Source organism: Bombus flavifrons, chromosome 12 (assembly GCF_040668555.2).
Source record: "Bombus flavifrons isolate JBK064 chromosome 12, iyBomFlav1_principal, whole genome shotgun sequence".
Classification (NCBI taxonomy): Eukaryota; Metazoa; Arthropoda; class Insecta; order Hymenoptera; family Apidae; genus Bombus; species Bombus flavifrons.
Window position 1 is genome coordinate 6,960,096 of NC_138453.1, and position 22,608 is coordinate 6,982,703.

Here is a 22,608-nt window from a genome sequence, read left to right on the forward strand (position 1 = left end):
CCAAATTGCAGGAAGAGAGTCTGTATGAAGGGGCTAATTTGAACGAGGCGCAAGTGAAAAGTCTGCATTGCGTCGCTTGTTAGAAGAGTAAAGATAGGCCAGCGGGCTAAAGAACGCTGGTTTACAGAACGCGGAACAGGAAGGAGCATTTCATTTCGATGCAAAAGGGCTGCTACGGGTTTGTAAAAGGGAGGAACGATGTGTCGATCGACAGAGAGAATCGTAGGAACGTTGTAACGACGGTCTCGGCTCACGCTATACGAGTAATACGAGGCTTGTTGAAATTCGTTCGAAGTAATCAATATTATAGCTCGCCAAGATATATGCGAGAGAATGTGGGCAAACAGTGTACACACGTGCATTGTAACACGGCAATAGGGGAGGAGGTTCAGGGTGTAAGAAGGATGTAACATAGGATGGGTAGATCGGAAGGGGGGCTAAGGGGAAGGCCCGGATAGGAGGTAGAAAAGCAGAGAGGCGAGGAGAGACGAAGCGGTGCTGGAGGATGGAGTTAGAGGTGGAACAGAAGGGGTTGAAGGGGACCGCGAGGTTCATACAGCGAGGGCTCCAGCCCGCGGGGGTGAACTGGGGGAAGGAAAGGGGTGGACAGCCGGACAAACAAAACCCTTGCTGCTTCATTTCTGCCCGTCTGGCCAGACACCGACCCTTTATACGCGCGCGCTTCCGTCCTGCGCTCGACTCGTTCATTCCCTTCCTCCTCGACTAGTCCCCCGGAACCCCTCAATGCTTCGTCGAGTTGTACTTTCAGTACGTTACTTTTCGAGTTCGTTAATTAACGGCACCGCCGCCTCATTGGCGAGCTCGCGTCCAGTCGAAGGATACGTCAGAATGGTTTTCGACGAGTGGAGGCACCCTAAATCGTAGCCACATTGTCTTTGTCTGACAGGATTCAAGTTTAGATGATAGACACCGAAAGGTTCGGAACGGTACATCCTTCTCTCTTTAAATGATTCATAAAAAAATAGCGATACGTCACGGTGATGCATAGGTATTCATATAAGTCAAAGCAGGGGGGAGGGTTGCCTTGTGAGTGGTGTTACTTATGTCTTCATACAACGTTAATCACTACTCTACCTTCTATTTCGATCGAAAGACAGAATTACAACTGAGACTTCTTACTGTCGTCTTGTTCATAATTACGTATCAGGTGGTAGTTTGGAAACTTATAATACTACCACGCTCGAAAGGATCAATAAAGCTTCTATTTTTGTTGTTAAATTACATATTTAAATTAAAGAGTATAATTCCATAATTAGTTCGCATCTGTTTAATTTTTCTCCCTCATTATTTATTGTTTATAACATAATATGGTTTCTGTTTGCTTCAGGTCAGTGGTGTATACTTCCCAGGCTTCTGAGACAGAGTGACATGGCTTGTTAATGTGAGTTGAACGATACTTATCGTACGCGAAGTACAATAATTTTTTTTCTTTTTTTTTTCTTTCTAAACTCGTCTTTTTTTTATTAATATCTTATATCTATCGAGCTTAACCCGCGCGACATTATTTCTGGACAAGTTCCAAAACAAAGTACGTTAGCCCGACAGAGACGAAGAGAGAGGGTTGAACGAGCGCGTGGGGTCGACCGCGCGCTTTACTCCCCGTCGTTTTAGGGGATGAACGATGCGAGACATCGATAATCGCATTTGTTGTACGACCGTCGATACGAAACTTTCGGAATTTCGTCCAGCTAAGAAGCAAGGGAAGTTTATGACTTAGGAAGTATTATATTATTCGAATATTCCTCTGACCTCGCTCTATCTCACCCCCCAATTTCCAATTATCTAACTTCTCTACCTCCCTGCGTATATCAAGATCTTTCACTTAATCTTTCGCACCAACAACAAAATTTCCACGATCGAAGCTACAGAAACAATCTGCGGAAATCCCTGCTCTCCCGTGTGCATTCCAACGAGCGCGTTAATTGCGAAAAGCGAGAGGCCAGAAAACGCGGAAAACGCGCGCGTAACAGCGTAGTTTATTTCCAACGGTGTTGCGTTCCTTTCTTTTTGCTCGATTTTTCTTTTTTCTTTTTTTTTTTTTTTTTGCTTTTTACTGTGAAGAACACTCGGCGCCAAAGTGGGAGCTAATAACATAAATGAGGAACACAGCACGTTGCTTTCGTTTTGTTCTCACCCCCGCGCGCGTGTTTTCTTTCTTCCGTTCGTTTTTGCGCCAGGCCAGCCGCTCCGCGTATAAAGTGGCGAATATGGGGTGTGAAATGCATGTCGGTTTCACGGGGTTGCCGAGCCGTAATAGTGGGAACAGGAGCGCGGCGGAGGGCGCGCGCGGTCGAGTGGTCGGGTTCTGGAACGGGCTCGAGTTGCAGGAGTCAACTTGGCCGCTCATTGGCTACTTGCTGGCGACCGCCACTCGCGAAACATTAGTATTCTCTGCTAATTAAAATGTAACTGAAATTGTAATGGTCTGCGTGTGGCGACGATACGCCAGGAAACTAGGGGATGGCGTGAGAAAAAGAGAGAGCAGACGGTGGCAATGGTGAGCGTTACACCGTACACCACGGTAACGCACGATGTGTACTTTTTCATGCTCGGCTTGGGGACTGAATAGAGGAAAATGTCAGACCGTTTTGCGAAAAACGACTGTATCATAACGCGTTTGTTTCTATTACTTTTTCCCGGTGTACTATGATTATCGTCGATAGAGGCCAGATAGCGCGCCAGAAAGCGGGACGAAATTTAGCATAGCACGTAGAAAAGAATCTATCAAGTTTCACGAAAGCTTATCGTCAAAATATCCATGTAGTATTTTACGACATCATCAGACGCGTAGAATTAGAGGAAAGATACTTTATCGAAAAGGGAGGAGATTCGATTTCTTGGCCATATTCGAAACGCATTACCTTTCTACTCTTAAATCACACTACCTTCGAGGTACCCTTTCTGACCTCTTCCCCCGTTATCTCCGCGCCGAATCGTCTTTCGCTCTTATTTTATTTGTTTCGCTTATCCACGCTGTTCTGGAAGCTCGCGCAGATTTCGCGGCAATTTACTTTATACGCGTTACGTCGTTTTCCGCCCTCTCGCTCCCACTCGGAACGCCGTAGCCACCCTAACGGTAGTAGGTATCGTCTCATTCGACTCAGGCCGCCCTCACACCCTTACGATGTTCTTATGGGGCTCACACCAGGCTACCGTCTACGTGCACGTACAGAAAGCCCGCGAACTTGTGTGGCTCGTTCTATCGTTGGGCCACCCCCAGGGTGTTGAAGCTCTTCCGCACTTATTTCGCGCTAATTCACCCCTCAAGACCGCTTACACGCCCTCCCCCTACCACCGCGACCACGGCGAACCAGTTAGCTTTTTTTCTCACGTGCCGTGAAGCAGTTCACGTTAAGCGGTTAAGGGTGAACTCAGTTAAAGAGGGGCTGTAAATTCATTGACTGACGAAAATACTCCCGCCGGAATTCCCGGAAGCATCTTTCAAGCTTCTTCGATTTCATCGATACCTCTTGTCCGTACCGTGGCGAGGGTGAATACCCAGGCATGCATATACCTATTTAAATTTTGATGAGGATAGGTCATCGAACCTGATCATTCGTACTGTCGTGAGTATTTTTATCGTACACCCTATTCTCCCTATAACATAATATACCTGTACGTTCTACGATTCGAAAAAAATTTCCCCATTAGTAGGACATTTGCATTGAACGGTTGACAAGCGGCAACAAAGGCCGGCTCAGGATTTTCGTCGTAAATAAGCATTACGATATAATTTTCTGTCACAACAATGGCTGCCGGTGTTACAAAAGGTTTAGCCACGAGGCGACCGTCGGCTACTACCCCGTGGACAATGAGAACGTCCGCGTTACGCCATAAATTGATTTGCGAAAGCGTTCCTGAAAAAGCTCTCTCCTCTCAGCCGAGGAGAGGAGAGTACGCCGTGTGGCCAGCCGGGTTGGGGCTACCCAGGCTTTTGAGCTTATACCGCAAAAATTACGTCGCGAGAGGGATTGTATTTATGTTACATAATTACGCCACGCGCGACCAGCGGATAGGAGGGGTGCGGCTGGTGGGCCGAAGCAGGGGTAGTTATGAAGGGGGTGGTTTGGTGAGCGAAGAGGAACCAGCCAGAGGAGGAGCGGGTGCGAGGAGGCGGGAGAGGGTGGGAACAGAAGAGGAAAAAAATCGCCTGGTCGAGGAAAAGTTTTTCGGCGGCTGGTTCGACCGACCGACCGACCGACCGACCACCCGGCTAATGAATAGAAATAATTCTCGTGCAATTGTGCTTTTCGGTAGTTTTCAATTAACAGTCGCCCACCCCCTCTCCTTCCCCGTGAAGCTTTTGCGCCATTCTCCGCAGCGCCCTGCCGCGAATACCGTTCCACGAATGGACGAGCTGTAAGTTTTTAAACGGCTCGAACGCGCGCGATTCGTACCGTGTAATTACAGCGTTTTTCCCATTCTCCATTTCGGGGCTGGCCATCGCCATTGTGTCTGTTCGACATTTCTGTTTTCATTATACTCCCTTGTTCAAGACAAACAATTTTCGTAATTATCCAACGATTTCCGGTCTATCGTTGCAGAGATTCGAGAAATTTCGTCGATGTACAAAACGTAAGAATTCACAGGCGGAAATATATATCGCGTGTACAAGGAAAGGCTATCGAAAGGTATCCCCTCGGTATGTGTCGTCGCGGAAGGTAGCTGGAATCCCGCAAAATAAATCGGATCTCACTGTCAGTGATCCCCGGTAATATTTGTCTTTCGCCGGGCCATTTTACAAGATTTCCTATCTACTCGGCTTTATAAGCGAGGAAGACGAGGAATCGGCCAGCCAACGAGGGGTGACTCGGACACAGAGAAGCGGTGAGTTCACGTCGTCAGATGGGGGTTGAAAAGGGGGTGGGTGGCGGTTCGGTGTGATTCCCTGGGCTGGCTGGTAGAGAAACGACCTGGCTAGTAGTGGTGGAGAAGGTGGAAGGGAAAGAGTACACGGGACAGGGTCCCGCGGGATAAAACGGGCTATCAGATGTGAAACTCACTGCGTCGAAATGTAAAAGCTTCCTGACAAATCGGTTTCTATTACCGCGTCGCGGTGGGTCGCCTTTTTTATATTGATGGCATTATTTTGCACGGAGACGGGAGACCGTATTTTCTGGACACGTACGGTATTCTACGGGCTGGAGTACACACGGGATCACAACCCCCGCTTATGAATCCCGGTTATTTGCCCGGGAAATTAATGTGCGCTTACCACGTATTCGTGCGGCCGTGGCCGCTATATCAAAGAAACTGACTGACGTTCGATAAAATTGGTTATTATTACCCCTTCTTATTAAGTCCTCAAGGGGTTGTGCGCCCTGCTCTCGCCAGGTGCTTCGTTTTATCCTCTTTTAATTGCCGTCCGTTGCCACGGCGCCAAGTACGTATAGACTTTGGAAAAATACTTTCTCCCTTTTTTCGAGGTAAAATATCTAAGAATAAACTGGTCTTGGTAGATACGGATTCTTTTCTACTTCAAAATGATAAAAAGTCACTGGTGTAGGGGTGGTTGTCCGAAACAGAGAAAACGTGTCCCGTAGGAGGAAGAATCTTTTCGTCGGACAAAAGCAGTCCCAATGTCCTCGAGGATCCTCAGTCACGTGTTCCGTACAAAAAAAAAAAAAAAAAGAAAAGAAAAGAAGTATGAGCGCGTACGTGGAAAGAGGTTGCTGGGTGGAAGGTGGTTAGAGCCATTGGGTGAGGTGGGTGGGCAAAAAACATCCGAAAAGAGTTCCGTGGTGCTTGATGGTGTGAGAAGGTACAGCCAGACAGTCAGACAGAGGAGACAGACAGACAGACAGACATGCGGGAAGGAATGAAAATAATAATACCCAGCGTGGCCCTGGGCCATAGGTGTCAGTGCCGGCAGGAAGGAAGGAAGGACAGGAAGGAGCGCGTTGAATTTGTCATATGTAAGTTTCACCCTCTTCTCTCTCCCGGGCCGGCACACGCACCAGCACACATCCCTGTGTGATTCTTGCTCCCTCTCGTGCAAACCAACTAGCACACCACGTATCGTCGTCCGCGAGAGGATTATTTCAGAAAGGTGCCAGGAATCGGAGGGACCACGTCGAGATTCGGGTCCTTTGCGATGCAACCACCATCCCTTGTGCGGATTTCTCGCGTGCGTTAGGAAATGTCTCCGGGGTATATTGAGATACTGTCACCGAATTTTCTCCCGCAACCCCTTGAGATCGTGCCTTGGCCTGTGGACACACACGCGTTACTTTCATCCCCTTTTTCGTTTCAAGGCCGTTGAACCGAACACCTCGCCCCCCGTACCACAACTTTCGACGAAGTTTCCTGGTAGGCGCATCGTGTGAATCATCGTTCTCGCTTAAGTGTCGAACTTGGAACTTTTATTCGGCAGAATTGACGTTGAAAATGTAAATTATCGAGGAATTTTTTTTTTTTTTTTGAATAATTTATTAATATATTCTAGGCATCGAATCGTATGTCGGACGATTTTTGGTTAATTTTTAACGTCTCTGTAGCACTCTGTGATGGATCGGTTCTTTGCAATACCGTATTTACCGTGTTCGTATATTGTCTGGTTGGAGGCACAAACGCCGCTGTCTGTTTAATTTTTCGCTAATACTTGTCTGCGCTCGCGCGGATATCGAATTTCAATTGCGGTTGCCTGTAAACAAGTGCTCCGTTTTATTATTTATTACCATCATTCCGGCCACTTAATCAAAAATACATTACCGTTGATGACCCTCAACGTCTGACATTTTCGATGCTCGAATGTGGGAACGCGAATGATTTCATCAGCGCGTTATTAAGTGGGCTTTGATTTTCGATCCTCATTTTGCAAACCGAGCTCTTTGTCGCGGAACAGATCCGTCTCTCTTGCCCGTTTCGTCCCAATAGATTACATACCTGTCAAATGAAAATATTCTATTTGCGATACTGTTACTCTAATCATAGTTATTGCATATTTGTTAATTACCGCGTAACTCGTCTGGCAAACGCGTATATCCGTCTCGTTTCTCTACTCGATTCAGACGAATTTTCGGTGAATAATATTCATAATCGGCTAGAGACCACCTACTACGAGGAATTCACACGCACGCGATCACGATACTTTTTCATTTCATCGCTGGTCTGATAAGTTAAGCGGAGATGGTTTTTTTAATTCCGGCCTCTCGAGTTACAGGGGAGAGCAGGCGGGTTAGGTAGGCGCGTTGATAACGTTGATTAATTACGATTCGGCTCCGATTATCGGTGCAATCGTGTTTTATTTATTAAACGAATATTTGTAGTCATGCTATTATTTATGGACTCGGACTTGCATCGCGCACGATTCCAACCGTGACTGGTATATGCGTCTATGTATCTATAATTTCGTATAGTTTGTAGCTTTCATGTAATATAATATACATATATATTATACCTATAAAATATATATGTATGTACATATAGATAGCGACAACACTATTAATTAGGCCTTGTCTTTCATTTTTGTTTAATGATACCCCGTGCAGCTTGAAACGGCGGGAAATCCTTTGTGTTTTCACCCCGTTGTTTGGCGGGGTAAAAACCTGAAAAAGCGAGAAGCTCTGGCCGAGTGAGAGCGGATGCTTGTATACGTTCCATTCAATGGGGTTAGCAACGCAAGTCCACACGCACGCCGGTGCACACACATGTACGGGCGGATACACGTGATAGGGTTGGACAAATGAAGTGGATATGACATAATGATTTCGAGAGGCTATGTACCGTAGCTTGTTGCCTGTCGGACGGACTGCCGCCCGACCTCGCCTTGTTCATTAAAGTTTTCATTCCTGTCGATAATATTAATTACGATTCGCCACCGCCGCGCTGGAAAGAAACAACGTATCCGCGTACTTTTCTATCTCTTCTCGAATTTCGTTCCTCTCCGATGAACCGTCCTAATGGATTATCTTAAACAAATATACGATCGAATTCAAATTTATGTATGTACGTATACATCGTGGCCATTATCGAATGATTTAACGACGTAGAAAAGAATTGAAAAATATTATCGTCTATCTACAGAAGCAGCGTTCTAGATCCCCTGAATTTGATAATTGCAACCTTGATCAATAAACAGTAATCACGTTTATAGAACGTGAAGGGGAATAAAGTTACATCGTGTATTTATACCTGCCGCATATCCCCTATCATTTTCAACAATTTGATCCAAAAATATGATATCGTGTGATCCGTGTAATTATTAATATTCGAAAAAAATAGACAGAAAATAAATAAAAACGGATGAAAGGGGAAAAATAAAGGACAAAGTTCCCCAAGTCATCGACCACGTTCTAGTTTTCAAAGGCAAGAATGCCGGTCGTTTCAACGAACGATTCACGTGCCAGGAATGGTTTGTCGCAGTACAGAGACCTGTTATAGCGCTATCGTCTTTGCTTGTTTTTTCCTACCTCTACAACCCTCTGGCCCTTCCACGGTAAACAACAGACATACCCATCCCCCTGGCACAGCCACTGCCGACCCCGAGCCGTGCCTCCCACTTGCAAGGCACCACCCCTCATCAGTCGGTCTGTACAAATATACTATTGTATTGATCCTATACCTTTTCCACCTCCAACGTTCCTCCTTTTGTTCCCGAGTATCCTCGTTTTACATTTTAGCCGCTTCCGCGAAACAACTAATGTGCACCGAGTGTGTTGACAGTAACTGTCTCGCTATTGTTGCACCCTCTCGCACTCGCCTCGTCCTCTTTCATCCCCCGTGCAATGAGAGGGATCATCGCGCCGTGTGCACGAAGCCCGCGGCATTCTTCCGTTCGATTCTTCTCTCATTTCGCGATAAATCGGCTTTCCCTCGGCTCCCTTTCGCGAGTCCGCACGCGTCCTCCAATCGGTTTACTTGTAACATTTAGAGGAGACACGATCGACGCTTGAATTTCGTCGATCGATCGTACAGATTTGGTAACGAATTGCATCGCTCACCTTGGGGCTTGATTTAAAAAAAAAAAAAAGAAGATTCAATGAAATTAATCGATAAATTATATTATTCACAATATCCAATATCGGTGTATTATTCTTCTTCTATACTTTAGCGTCACAAACATAAAAGAGACGTATTTGTGATACTCGTAATAGATACATATTATACGTACAAATATATGCACAGCAATGCATAATAAGGGACGAAGGATATGTATTATCGTGTAAATCTATGTGTAGAAAATCGAGTTCAAGTTTATTCAAACCTGGTAACAGCTACCGTTGCGTGGAGTCGTAATTTGAAGAAATTCCTACGCAAGTAATCTCTAAATTTTATTATCCAGGTTACCTTCCCTTTCTTTTTTTTTTTAAATTTCAAGTTTCAGCAGGCTATGAATCGTTCTGTAAATCTATAGGTAGAAAATCGAGACCAAGTCCACCGTTCGAAGGTATTTTTGCGTCTAACAGACGCTTAACGGGGGTTGGCGTTAATTACAGAGCGCGGAAAGTCGATTTCGCGAGGAGATCGCAATTTTGTAAATACGTGTGCGCCTATCGGTTTTATTGCCTCGACGGGGTTGTGTGTTTCTCAACAACAACAACACGCTGGGCGAACGCCGGCAAACAGGAGCAGCACGTAACGTGCATTAATACGAACGAGCTGCCGAGAAGTAAGACTGGCGAAAAGGGGTGGGAGTTTATATCGTGAGGTGAGCACGCGATGACGTGATTCTATCGATTATTAAACGAATAATATGCAGTCGCTCGCACTGCCCTGTACCATGTGCATCGAACCACACAGGCAATTTGGGTATGCATCGTATGCATGAGTTTATGATCGCGCGAAAATCCGGAATGTTCGGCACGGAGTGATACGATGGAAACGAAATAGAGTTCCTGCGAAACTAATTTCATGGAACGGTTACAACCGACGCCTCGAAAATGCCGTTGTGGTATTCTAAAATTAGGAGTTACACACGAACCACCAGCCCGGGCAACTCTTTTTTTCCTCCTGGTGCACGACTGCCCTCGTCCATGTGATACAGAACAGTCTCGAGCGTGGCCTTTTTTACGCGACAATACACGACGAATCACGGTGCATGCTGATTGAGAAAACCTCTACACTGTGATTTTCCGCGCTACATTGTGAAACCGGAATATTCCAAGAAATTAGGGGAATGAAAATGACTCGTTGCTGTTCGTTCCTATCGATCGTTTGCTTGGAACGTTTTTTTTTTCGAATCGAGCAAAAGATTTTTCACTGAGCGCACTACGATTTAGAGATTTAAAATATACGCGTAAAATTTTCATCGGTGAGGACGATCAAAAATTTCCCTTTCGTCGGATTCTGTCAGGTGAACCGTACCGAAATCTCTAGGACAATTTGCACGACGTTGTTGCGTGCCCAGTGAGAGTCGGTCCGTACGTACAAACAGGTATCGTAACGATCGTAACGCATCGAGGTCGAAGTAACCTGCAAGGTAACGAGCAAAAAGGATTGCGCTAACGAAGTGCCTGACGGGTAACTTGCCCAAGCCCTGCGTCCGGGGCAATAATGTTCCCCCCGGTTGGTAAACTCGTGTTTGCACAACTCTTTGTCCCAGAAGTACACACACGCGGTTACAAAGGCGTACGTGCACGTCAGCGTCGAAGAGACGACGCGACACGGACGAACGAACCGACGACTCCTGCCCTCGCGTGCTCGGACCTAAGGTTTTTTTTTCCCAGTTGTTGTATGCATAATAGCATTAGGATTCATTAGCAATCAGAGATGGACCGACCGGACGCCCCGTTGGATTGTTTACCAGAGTTCAGTCAGTTCACTCGCGACTCTTCCGCCCGTTGCAACCCCCTGCAACAGGCCGTTTCCGACGTTGCGTCGTTCTGCATCGTTAGAAACGTCGGTAATTTCGTGGTTCGTCGCGTCGAAAGACGTCACGCTCGAGAAACTTGAATTTTACCAAACACACGGAGAGGTCGCTTGGAATTTTTCGAAGGGTAGACCACGGTAGAATCTTCGTTCTACGAATCGATTCATTTATCCGGATGTAATAATATCATTTTACGAGAAAGGCAGAGGAAGAGAGAGAAAGAGAGAGAGAGAGAGAGGGAGAGAGAGAGAGTTCAATTCTGGCTTCAATGAATTCGTATAAAATGTTTATCGTCGTGTCTCGAATTTCTTACTTGTTTCTCCCAGGCCCTGTTGCACGAAGCAACGATACAGCTGGCGTAGATGTACGTGTTTTGTTGAAAGGCAGTGTCATTGTGGACGTTCGCTAACAATAAATTACTCGACGGTTGTTAGAGCCGACAATACGCGCGTCTGTATCAATTTACCTGGAATCGAGCGACATGACTGAACTTTCGCGTGTAATTTCTATCTATGAGGAACGTTGAAAAGGTAATGGAATACCCGGGCTCCTGGGCGTCTATTTATAATTTCGTCTCATTCATTCGAAAAACAATCAAACGCAGTGAAATCGTACGGGTGGACGAGGTCTCTTTCGCTCTTGTTGCGACACCGATCGAAAAGGGGGATAAAACGACAATGAAAATACATTTGCAGGCAAAAGCGACAGGCCATCGAGATAGCTTATGCTTCCTGGAAAGAGGCGAAGGTTGTCACTTTACTCGGTACAGGACATGGCCACCTCGTATTCTGTTTAGTTTGCCGTTCGATTCCTAGCAAATATCGTTTGCGCTGTTCAATGGGTCTGCACGGAATAAACATCGTCCAAGTATCCGCTTAAGCAGAAAGACGGAATCGACGTGGAAAAAACGCTGGATGCGTCACCAGTTCCTTTACGATTTCTGATCGTTTCGTTTAAAATATACTGAAAATGATAGGACAGTTGAATTACAAGCCATTTATCTATATCGCAGACTGCCGATCATAAGTATCCGGATACGTAAATGAATACTAATTTTATCAAAATACAAATAACTAATACAAACAAGGTACCGGTAAGTTAACTGGAAGATTGCTGGTAACGGTATTTACACGCTATCTTCTTTATACAGTTAGCAGACTGTAAATTTAAATTTAAAGAGGCGAAAAACTTAGCAACGCTAATATCGACATATTTACGTATGACTACTTGGAATAATGTTAGTACTTGTCTCTTTGCATTATCTAATTTATAATTTGAAGATGAAACAATCCCAGGAAAACAAGTTTTTCGTATAACAAGATATTTGAACGATAATCTGCGCGTTAGCTTGTAAAAGTCTGGAATGATCATAAAGGATAAAATCATCGCAGATTTTTCTATCAGTAATTTTGTGATTCAATTACGTCCTATCAAAGATAAGCGAGTTTGCAGACACTATCGAACAGTAGTATATATTCAAAAAGATAGAAACAGACATCTTCGGTTATATCGTCTTTTGTTGAATCGCGCTGTGGGAAATAAAATCGTTTTACGATAAAGTGTCAGGAGGCATGGTCACCAATTAATTCGCTGGTTCGGCTTGCTACCTTCTATTTAGAGATTTTTACGGATCACGCGTGTTCGATCGGGATTAAAACGAAGAGACTGGATGGTTGTTCTCGTGGGGAGGACGGGAGGGTGGGACGACGAATCGTTGGAAAACGGCCGATTAGCTTTTCGACAAAGGATGGCCTGGGCAAGGGGGGAGGGATCGGTTCCCAATACCATTGTATTGGTAAACGGCGTTCATTATAAATAGGGACCACGACACAAAGCACAGAATAAATATCGAGATATCCTATTTCCGCGGGATGATCGTGTCCGCTGTTTATTCTATCATTTTTTCACGAGATTTCAGCGAAGTGTAAATACTGCGGAAAATGCAGAAACGCAAGGCGACTAAACATAACGATTATAAGCGCCCAGGGGCTTCGATGCGCCGTGCTGCGCGCTGCTGGCTTGTTTTCAATGCAGTTGCATTGAACCTTGCCTCCGCGTTCTGGGCGGCCTCCTCATCCCCATCGTTACCGTCCGAACCCGGGGTAACTGCGCCCTTTGTAAAATGTCGTATTGACCTAAAAAACGAAAAATGCAACAGTCGACTTGATGAAGTTCGTCGAGGTATCGTAATTGCATCGCCCGGAGTGTGCTTTGAGCTCTTTTCACCCCCGTCGGGGCTGCGGAGGTCTCGAAAGCCGAGAGAGACCTACGCATTGTTATGAGCTTGTCAGAAATTATTTAAAAAATTAATTTCCCGTGACACGAAACGAGCTCTTTCTCTATCTTTCTCTCGCTCGCAGATTTTATATTATATCCAACCGGACAAGGGATTTTTTATCGCAAACCGTATCTCCCATCCACCCCTTCGCGTTATTTCTCTTGTTCCGAGTATCGTCGTTGCGTGTGTCGTTATCGTCGTCCTTGTTTTTCAAATACGTTTAACCAAGATTCTTGGGGTTTAGCATGGGCGAATCCTTTGTCACCGATCGTCGATTTAACTCGACACGTGACACTTACGCGTTTGCTCCTTTGACTTTTCGATCGTTTCGCGGAACAGATGTTCTATATAATCCGCGCCCTCCAAGGCCTAAAGTTTCCCCTTTAGTTTTATTACCAAATTCGCAAGAAGCTGCGCCACCCAATTTTTATCGGTGTTGTTTTATCTGACACTTCTCAGGCTGCCTGTTAAGCGTTTGCCTTGAAAACGATGTTTAATAAGAGTAGTTTCGCGAAAGGGATCCAAAGTTTCTCGACACTATGTCGCGAAGATGTTTTTCTCGAAACGGCGAGGGTGTCGGCAGTGGGGAGGAGAACCGAGTCAAGAGACGGGGATAATTTTCAGACATTAAAAATGATATCGGGGCAAAACGCCGCGGGACAAGGGTTGAAATGGCCCGTAGGAAGCGAGAGAGGGGTTGAACGCGACGTGGGGAGGGAAAAGTTGGTGTATAAACACAAGTTACGTAAGTACATTACAAAGTGTAATGGCGAATCGGAGGTTGCTGCTTGGTCCGCACCGAGTAAAAGTGGCCTCTTTAACCCCGAGAAGGCAACCCCCGTCATTTATTATGCTATATTGTTACAAGGAAATTGCGTTTTTATAAGCGGACTCAGCTCGAGGAGCGAGCCACAAAGACTAGCTTTTTATCTCAATTTTTGCCTCCTGTTTTTCAACGCACATCGTTCTTGCAAAATCTCTCGCATTTCCACGCGATCTTGATTCAAAATTCTCTACAGTTTCCCACAAACGCCACTACAGTGTATTAACGTTGTTAACGTTAAGCTTACGAATCTACTATAAACCGCGTAACATCTTGTTGGAAACACACGACGATAGCGGCGCTTTTTCGCGGGAAAAATCGAAACATTCCACGAAACGAGCTTTTTCACGTTTCAACGCCTTCGGCGTACGAGCCACGCTGGCTTTATTAATCCGAAAAGCTCTCAGTATCCCCGGAGAAGCTTTCTCCGCTGTCGAGTACCGTCGGGAGAAACAGAGAGGAAAAGAGAGCTGCTCGAAAATTCCGTGAGCGTGTGGGGCGTGAATTGGGATTCGAGCTTTTGTACATTAATATCACGAGTGGCGACCCAGCCGTACTTCCTTGCAAGCTTCGCCGCACCCCGCATCTCGAGGGGTGGAAAAGAGGGAAAAAGGTGGACCGAACTGGCAGCATGTTGCGCGATCGTAAACACTTTGCATATTTCCCGTACCATTGGCGAGCCCCCCTAGCTGGCTAGCAGCACCTTTCCGTCTTTCTCTCTCTTTATCTTTCTCTCTTCTTCCCTCTTTCGTGGCCGCATACCGACGCTTTGCAATTAACTAAAATCGATTGTACGAAGGTGCAGGATGGAACGGGCTCGATATATATATGTTTCGATGGGTTTTCGTGGACGCGTAATATCGCGAGATTTCATTCGATTCTTTCCGTTTCGTTAAACCGCTTCGGAACGTGATGTTTCTTTTTGGGGTTTTTCCTCTCTCCTGTTTTGGGGGACTTGCTTTTTTTTCTTTTTTTAGTGTGTACGCGCGTTCACACGCCTCTTCACCCTTTTGCCGGGCTATTTATTTTATTGCGATTCAATCGTTGGCTGGCTAACGACGTTCTCGTTTAGTCAACCCCTCCTTTCTTCTCCTTTCTCGTAGGTTTTTTTCTTTGCCGTTTCGCTCCGTCGGACTCGCGAGACCAATTATTAATTTTTCCGAATATAATAAATGTCCGACCCTCTCTGTCTCTATTCCTCATTGTCCCGGACAAGAAAAAGAGTAAACTGGTAATAATAATAATGCCATTGATTTCGAGAATCGAAAGTTTCGGGCCACTTCTCCGATTGTGGCGAGAAAGCGGCTCTCCGCTGGGGAGAAAAAAAAACGCGAGTAAGGGAGGAAAAAAGGTAGCCTGGCGCGGGCGAAGTTTAGACTCTTTCTCTCTATCCCTCCCTCTGCTGGTTCATTAATGGAGAAAGGGTGGCTGCGTAAGAGTTGAAAGGAAGGAACGAGCTGGGCGAAGGAACGAGTAGAGGGGAGAGGATGAATCGTGGAGCCTTCCGAAATCCGGGGAGCCTTGTAATTGGACCGGGGATTGCAAAACGTCGAAACGCCGTCGAGACACGTCTGTCAGCTGGTGTTCTTTCATAACGCCGGGGTATTTAGGAAGTCGAGAATTTTTCGCCAGAAATTTATGAGTCATTGAGTTCGAGGCAGTTCGAGAACTCTCGTTCTCTTCGATCGTCTGACATCAGCTTGGGTATCCGGCAATTTCACCAGTGAATTGCTTTCATTCCGAGTTTCTCAAGCTTCTCTCGAAGAACAAAACAGATTAACAACTACGTACAATTTCTCGTGTGTTAGACACGTTATAGTCTGTATCACGACGATGAAATCGTTCGACTAATAGTCCTACAGCTTCCTCGCCATGCTAGAAAATTATATTTGCCCGATAGCCGGCCGATTTTGTTCAACCTCCGGCGAGACACGTAGGTTAAAGCCGAAGTAGCGCGAATTAACGAGCGACCAGAAAATTCATGTCTCGATCTTCGAGACTCTTCCCACTTCGGGCAACGTTCGCCAGCATACAGTATGCACGATAATTCCGCGAGGCGTCTTTCTCCCAAGAAACCCGCTGAAATAACCAACCGACCTACCATCCAGCTGGATTAACTCTCTCAACCGTGTGTCTACCGCGGAAAGTAAAATATTATATCTGGCCTGGGTGGGCCGATGGCCGCAAGAAATACGCGCGGTCGAGTGTTTTTCTATCGCCAAAAAACGACGAAAGATTCGAAAACATGGAAGGAGAAGTTTCTGCACTGGGCGATATTAGCCAGCGTTACACCGGCGCCCCGTTATATTTGATTGGGCTGTTCGTGTAAGAACACCCTCAAGCTCCTCCGCAGCTACCCTTCCAACCACCACTCCTCCTCTTTCTCCTTCTTCTCCTCCCCTCCTCCACGACTGCCTCTTGGCCCTCTTCTGCTCATCCACTCCCTCGGTCTGTGCAGCGAAATGTTGGTTAAATAATATCCGCGCTTCCAACCGTAATTATCTCGCTCTCAGATTTTCTGCCTTGCGGGGCGAAGAAGGTGGAGAGCCGAGAGGTTGGCTGAGGAGAGGGGAGGGCCGATTCTGCTCTGGTAAAAGGCAAGGGATGGAAGGATAGAAGTTGGAGATTGAAGGAAAAGCGTGGGTATGAGAGTATTAGAGATAGCGCCGGTTGATATTCGCGCTCCAGAGAGACATTCCTCGATGATGGTTCGTGCGACTGGGGTGTTAGTCGAACATCGTCGAATGTTGTAATTGATAGGGTTCGAGATGGTCGATCGAACGTGTGTTTCCTATGCGTTTAGACGAAACGAGCGAATGCGTGGTCCTTCCAACGGTTTTAATAAAGTTGAAGCGTAAACGAGCAATCTATCGCTGTTTGACCATTGCTCGCCGAATCGGAAATTGAACATCCGAGTGCTCTGTGAAAATGCATTTGCAATTATAATTTCTTCATCACACATTGTTGTCATGAATCCGAACGAAGATTGAATTGGGAATAACTATTCCCAATAAGCGTTCTAGATGCTCGATCTAATCTTTGCGAACGTTCGCTCGCCATCTTCATGATGAAACTATTTTAATGTAAATGTGTTTACGAACGGATGACGGTTTGCTCGCAACTAGCCCGAACGAGTGCTCTTGCTCTCGTTCCTCTCTGTGTTGCTGTCCGTTTGAATGCATCATTAGATGAGAATTTTGTGCGTAATATAGTCGACTATAATGGCGGGCTGTTTTGCAGGGTGGCATGCAAAACAGTGGGAAGATTGATACATTCGATGCTTGGACGATAGGAGAAGCGGACAGCGTGTGATGTATGGGCCTCTTGATGCGTTCGTTCGTAAGATTGTATGTAGAGAAGGTCGTTAAAAATCGAAATTTTATATTCGAAATGGTTTTTCGTAGCAACTCGAGCGATTTCTGGAGAGGCGCCAGGGGATGGGTTACAGAGTAGCTACATTTCTGTAGCCCTATATTCATGCTCGTTTTATTGACAGAAGAGAAAAGCCAGGCTATTTTATGCGGGCATCCAGGATCGTTTGCAACATACCGAAAAAGCTAACAATAAGTCAAAACACCGGTGAAGAAGAGGTAGCATTTTATGAATAATTCATCGATCGCGAAAGGTATTAGTAGAAGGCACGAGCCAGCCGGTAACATGTAAATGAAGCGATAAATTTTGCATGGACAGCCCGCGAGCCTCCCTGTAACCTCAATTTGGCACAGTTTTGTTGCTTCTTTCTACTCGCTTGACGATTTAATCGTGTCGAGAAACATAATCGACTCGTCCAAAACCTAAAATCTATACTCTGTATCGTTAAAAATACGTTTCTCTTTATCGATTATTCGAAGGCCACACGGCAGCAGAATATGATAAGGTCATTTTTCTTATTTTTTACATTTTTCATAGCGCTTGATGATTAAAACAAAATTTTTTTCATATAAAGTAAATGCAGGAGAGAATCTGATAAATTATAATCTGACACAAATCACTTGAGAATAGATGATGCTTTTAAAAAAACGAATAATATCAATTTAGTTATTATAATAAGTTGATTTAATTAACGTTAAACTGTATAACTAATGTTACTATTATTCATTGAGCGCTTAAGAGAATAATAAAAATATATACAAACATTTAATCACGAAATCAAATGAAAAGATAGCTGCAACATGGATTTGGTTAACACATTGAATTTCAAACTTGCTCTTGTAATATAAAGAACAGAAAATGTGACTCGTCATGTTTCTCGCCTGTTGCCTTCGTTTAGGAAAATTCTATTAAATATAAACATCGATTTCTGGCATCGTTGAATGGGGGTTATTTCGTTCGCAATTAGACATCGGCTGTGCAATTTCATCACGCTGGAATCATAAGGCTTATCCAACGGGAAGATCGACCAGGCCACAGACCCCTTGAAAATCCGACAAAACTCTTCCGGCGCCCTCGAAGCCACTAGCAACCCCTTTTCTCCAAGTAACCGTCGCGTAAAAGGGGGGTAATGGCAGCGCGTTGCGGTTTTCAGCCTTTACGACCGAATTACGACTTTTCAACTATTTTTACGACAGTTGTTTCAATTATTTCACCAATTTGCAATTAAGAACGCCAAGCACCGCGGCAGTTGAATGCCGTCCGGGGGCCTCCGCGGAGGGTTGCAAAGGGTTGGCGCCTCTCCGAGCTTTATGGGGCTGATAATTTCGTGATTAGCCAATTAAAGGAGAGAAAAAAATTAAATCGCGCATTTCTCCAGTCTCGGTCGATCGTCAGATGAGCCTTCGCTCTTGACGTTATCTTTAATTTTTCCCTTTCTTAACCTCGTTCGAACAGCATTCGTTCCGACCGATACGTATCCGACAAGTCACTTTCCAAACACGTTCATAATGCTTGTAACTGACATGTACGCAGCATTTCTATGCGGTTATGTGAAATTTGAAAGCGTAAATATGCATAGAATGCAGATAACATGGAAGGACGTATAAAGTGTAAAAAAATATAACATTCTTTATAACATTAATTAGTTAAAAGAATTTTCCATCTGGATTCCAGATTTTTTATTGTATTCGCAAAACTATGAATTTCCACAGATATCCACAAGTGTACGGACAAGGAATATGTTTTATAGGATAAAACCGCGATAAAGTGTAAAAGGTTAAACTCCATCGTATTGCTTTCTTTCTTCATAAAAAAGATACGTAGCAGTCATTCCCATACCATCCACTATGGGTCGGTGGAAATTCAAAGAAATTTTCTTCGGAAGATCGTAGACTGACTCAGATTACCGCACCTTTTATTGACAACGATTCGTATTCCCGATCGAGTTCTGGCTCGATCAGCAGGCTAATTTCTACCTTCTCGTTCCGACAAGATCTGCCAATCGAACGTGGCAATACTTTTAAGCTTGAGTCCAAAGGGACTGGCGAGTAGGAGAAGGTGGCGGAGGAGGTCAGTATTTGTTCAGTGGTGTGGTAAGCCGAGTGTGGTAGTGGGGTTGTTGGCATCGTGGTCGAACGGGGGCATCGAGGGGAGCCCGAAGGAGCTAGTGGCGCAGAATAACGGTAAGTCTAGTGTTTATTTGATGGCCCGTAATCACGCTATTTTGTCATCAACGGTAGGCCTCCTTCCGCGATGTAGACCGTCCGTGGGGCTGGTTCTGCACTTATACTTACCCTAACTCACCCCCGTCCGGGCAGCCCACTCGAGAAGGAGGAACTAATTCGAAGGCTTTGCCGCAGTCAGGGTGCATCTTGCTTCCGGTATAACTCTAGCCAGGCAAATGTATACAGGCGCGTGTACTGGGATATATGCTCGCGCAATCGAATCGAGATTTCTGATATTCCTCGTCTTGCTATCGTGTGCCTCCGGCGTACGATCATCCTATACGATGATATATCAGAATCCGAAGAAATCGTTGGATTTGTAGACTGAAAGGAAATTTGAGAAATTTCTTTTAATTTCCGAAAGAAATATTTTTAGGTTGCTACTACAGTGAAGAACAAAGAAGTGGACATGTAAATTCTTGTAATTCGTTTAAAGGAATGTTTCAGTGATTAGAAGAATAATATAGCATAGTGGATTCATTCAATGATTTAAGGTCGTGGTTCAACGCGGGAATGCAATCAAAGATAGCGAACAATGCTGCGCGTGAATGTTGCGTTATGAATTATTTATGAACATTATGTTGTTGCACGCGTCATGCTCTTCGGAGATTTATGGCAGCGAATTATTTTTCTGCTCGCGAACATTCGAAAGAAGAATAGAACATAAAACGGCGCGATGATATTCAAATAGTTCTAGTTACAAGCGTGCAATTATCGCCGTGTTCTATCGGTTCGGATGACTCGCGAACGATTTCGAAAGTGTTGTTAAGTTTGAATACTCCCGATCGATCTTGGGGGACGTTTCTTGAGGTTCTACGGATCTTGAAAGAGAATAGAGTCGCGGCTCGTGCAAAGAGCATGTGTAATAACGGTGCAAGCCACGTGAATCATCGGGCAAACGCCGCACCCACGTCTGTACGCCTTCGCTGTGTATGTTTTTGTTGTATTCTCTAACGTGCCGTATCGTTGCCTTGCCGTTTATTGCATTTCTAATGCAGCTAATGCATTACGGTACACCGCCTTTGCGACTCGACCACATCGTTGATCTGGCAGGTGAAATCAGCTTGTAATTATGCTTTCCGCATTTTTCTTATTTAAATATCATAAAGACAGTACCATACAGTTTCCCTTTATATAACTCTATAAAATTAATTTCACAGTGATCGTTTATTTATCTATTTATTACCAAACTGTTGCATCTAAAGTGGAAGATGCCATCAATTGAAGAGCTTCCTGGAAAAAGAGTTCAAATTCTTCATACTTGTTACATTTGTATTAATAATTATAATGGCTCTTAGAGAACTGTTCTGTTTATATCTATAAAACAAGTAGAAATTTTCTTATATAATAATTCAACTGTATAATTTATTTTTCAATCCTTCTAAAAATATGCATCAAAAATTGATGGTACATTTTGTTTGCCTTTCCCTCGTTGCTGGTAATCCAGCCACGGATCAAAATAGTGTTAAGAAGGTACTGTAATAACTTTCGGGCCTATTGCTACCAGCATGACGTTGGAAACAGTTCCCAAAGGGCAGCTTGAAATTGCATTAACCGCATAAAGCCAAGTCGCAAAAGGCTCGGGCATAATTTTCACGATAACACGTGAAATAGAACATCCGAGTGATTAATGCACGCGCTTCATCAAGCATGCCATCTTCGTATGGTGCAGCGTGTATTATATGCCTGAGCGAAATTAATATTCCGAGCGCGGCAACGTGTCTTAAAATGTAAATAAGCCAGCAAAACGTGCACGTAGGTGTCGGAATGCAAATTCTTGATTTGTCGCGCTTATCGTTCTCCTATGACAACAACGAGGACGGGCCAGCAAAAACCATAATGTAGCATTTCGATTTGGCACTGGCATCTTGAGAAGCTGCCCGGCTATGATATCGAGACACGCGTGTTACTTAGGTTAATGTTACTTAGGTGACTCGCATAGCATCGGTGTACACCTCGTTGAAGACTTAATACGCGTAAGCAAGTAATCCCCCGTATCTCGACGCTTTCTCGATGGAGAGTCACGATTACCTTACCCTAAGCTATTGGGTTACCACAAATCCCTTGTATGCTCCGCTGATTACCTATCGTCCTCGACTCCTTGTTCAATTCGAAATTTCAAATTGATAGAACGATACAGTAGTATTTCTGTAAATTCGAAATAATTCTTACGCGTATAGAATGAAAGTAAACTTTTAAATTCTATCAGACAAATTAAAATTTGTCAAATTTAACGCTGAAATATTAACTCTTTAATCCGAGTAATTTATAATATAATGTTCTCGAGTATCCAAACGACATAATTAAAATTTTGTAGATTCCAGGCAACGTAAATCAAATTCGTTGAATTTGAATCGTCATGATCAATAGTTCAAATGCTTTCAATTGCAATCGCCATAATGCAGATCTTTAAATTTGAACGATCAGATTCAAATACAAGAATTTATTAGCTTCTCGAAAGTAACCCAATCTTGCCCGTGTCTCCCGATATTTCACCTCAAGTCACCGACGATAATTCCCGTTATTTGTCATTTCAATAATCGATTCCACTTGACACGGCATCGCTCACGTTACACCGGAGAAACTAAATATAGAGGATCTAAATGCAAACTCAAATGAGCTCCGTTCCACAGTCATTCTTCCAAAGCCACATTCCCAACCAGACCTTTACTCGCCGAGCATAATTCACGAAGAATTTCCTTTGAAAATATCTCAACTCCTAATCATCGATTCGTGACCACGATGAACGTGGCCCAATAGTCGGCCAGCGGAACACGCTTGCGTCTCGCAAGCTGCACGCAAGTGCAAAGCATCACGGTGGGTCGTGGCGTCGGCTTGCGGTAGCCCATGGTTATAGCACGGATCATAATAATTGCCGAAACTTGCTTCAAAGCGGCAGGCATTCCCCTTATTTGCGAAGGGTTATAGTTTCGGTTAGCGGCAGGGACTGACGCAAAGCTTCATTGTAGCGGTTCGACAAGAACTGCGTTATATAGCAGTCGACTGCTCGCAGAAGGAGTGAGAGGGAAGGCTGTAAGAAATTAAAAGAAAAGAAGAGGAGATGGTGTGCACGTCGTGT

At 44.7% G+C, this 22,608-nt stretch overlaps 1 protein-coding gene across 18 annotated transcripts in view; it reads left to right on the forward strand.

The window, feature by feature from the left end:
• Window positions 1-22,608, forward strand: part of FoxP (forkhead box transcription factor P) — a 245,191-nt gene that overhangs the window by 85,800 nt on the left and 136,783 nt on the right. For 5 of the 18 annotated variants that reach the window (XM_069125045.1, XM_069125047.1, XM_069125043.1 and 2 more), the window contains one exon: window positions 1,349-1,402. The exons of the other annotated variants lie outside the window; for them this stretch is intronic. The gene's annotated coding sequence lies outside the window, so the exon portion shown is untranslated. The remainder of the gene's footprint in view (window positions 1-1,348; window positions 1,403-22,608) is intronic. 18 annotated transcript variants of the gene reach the window in all.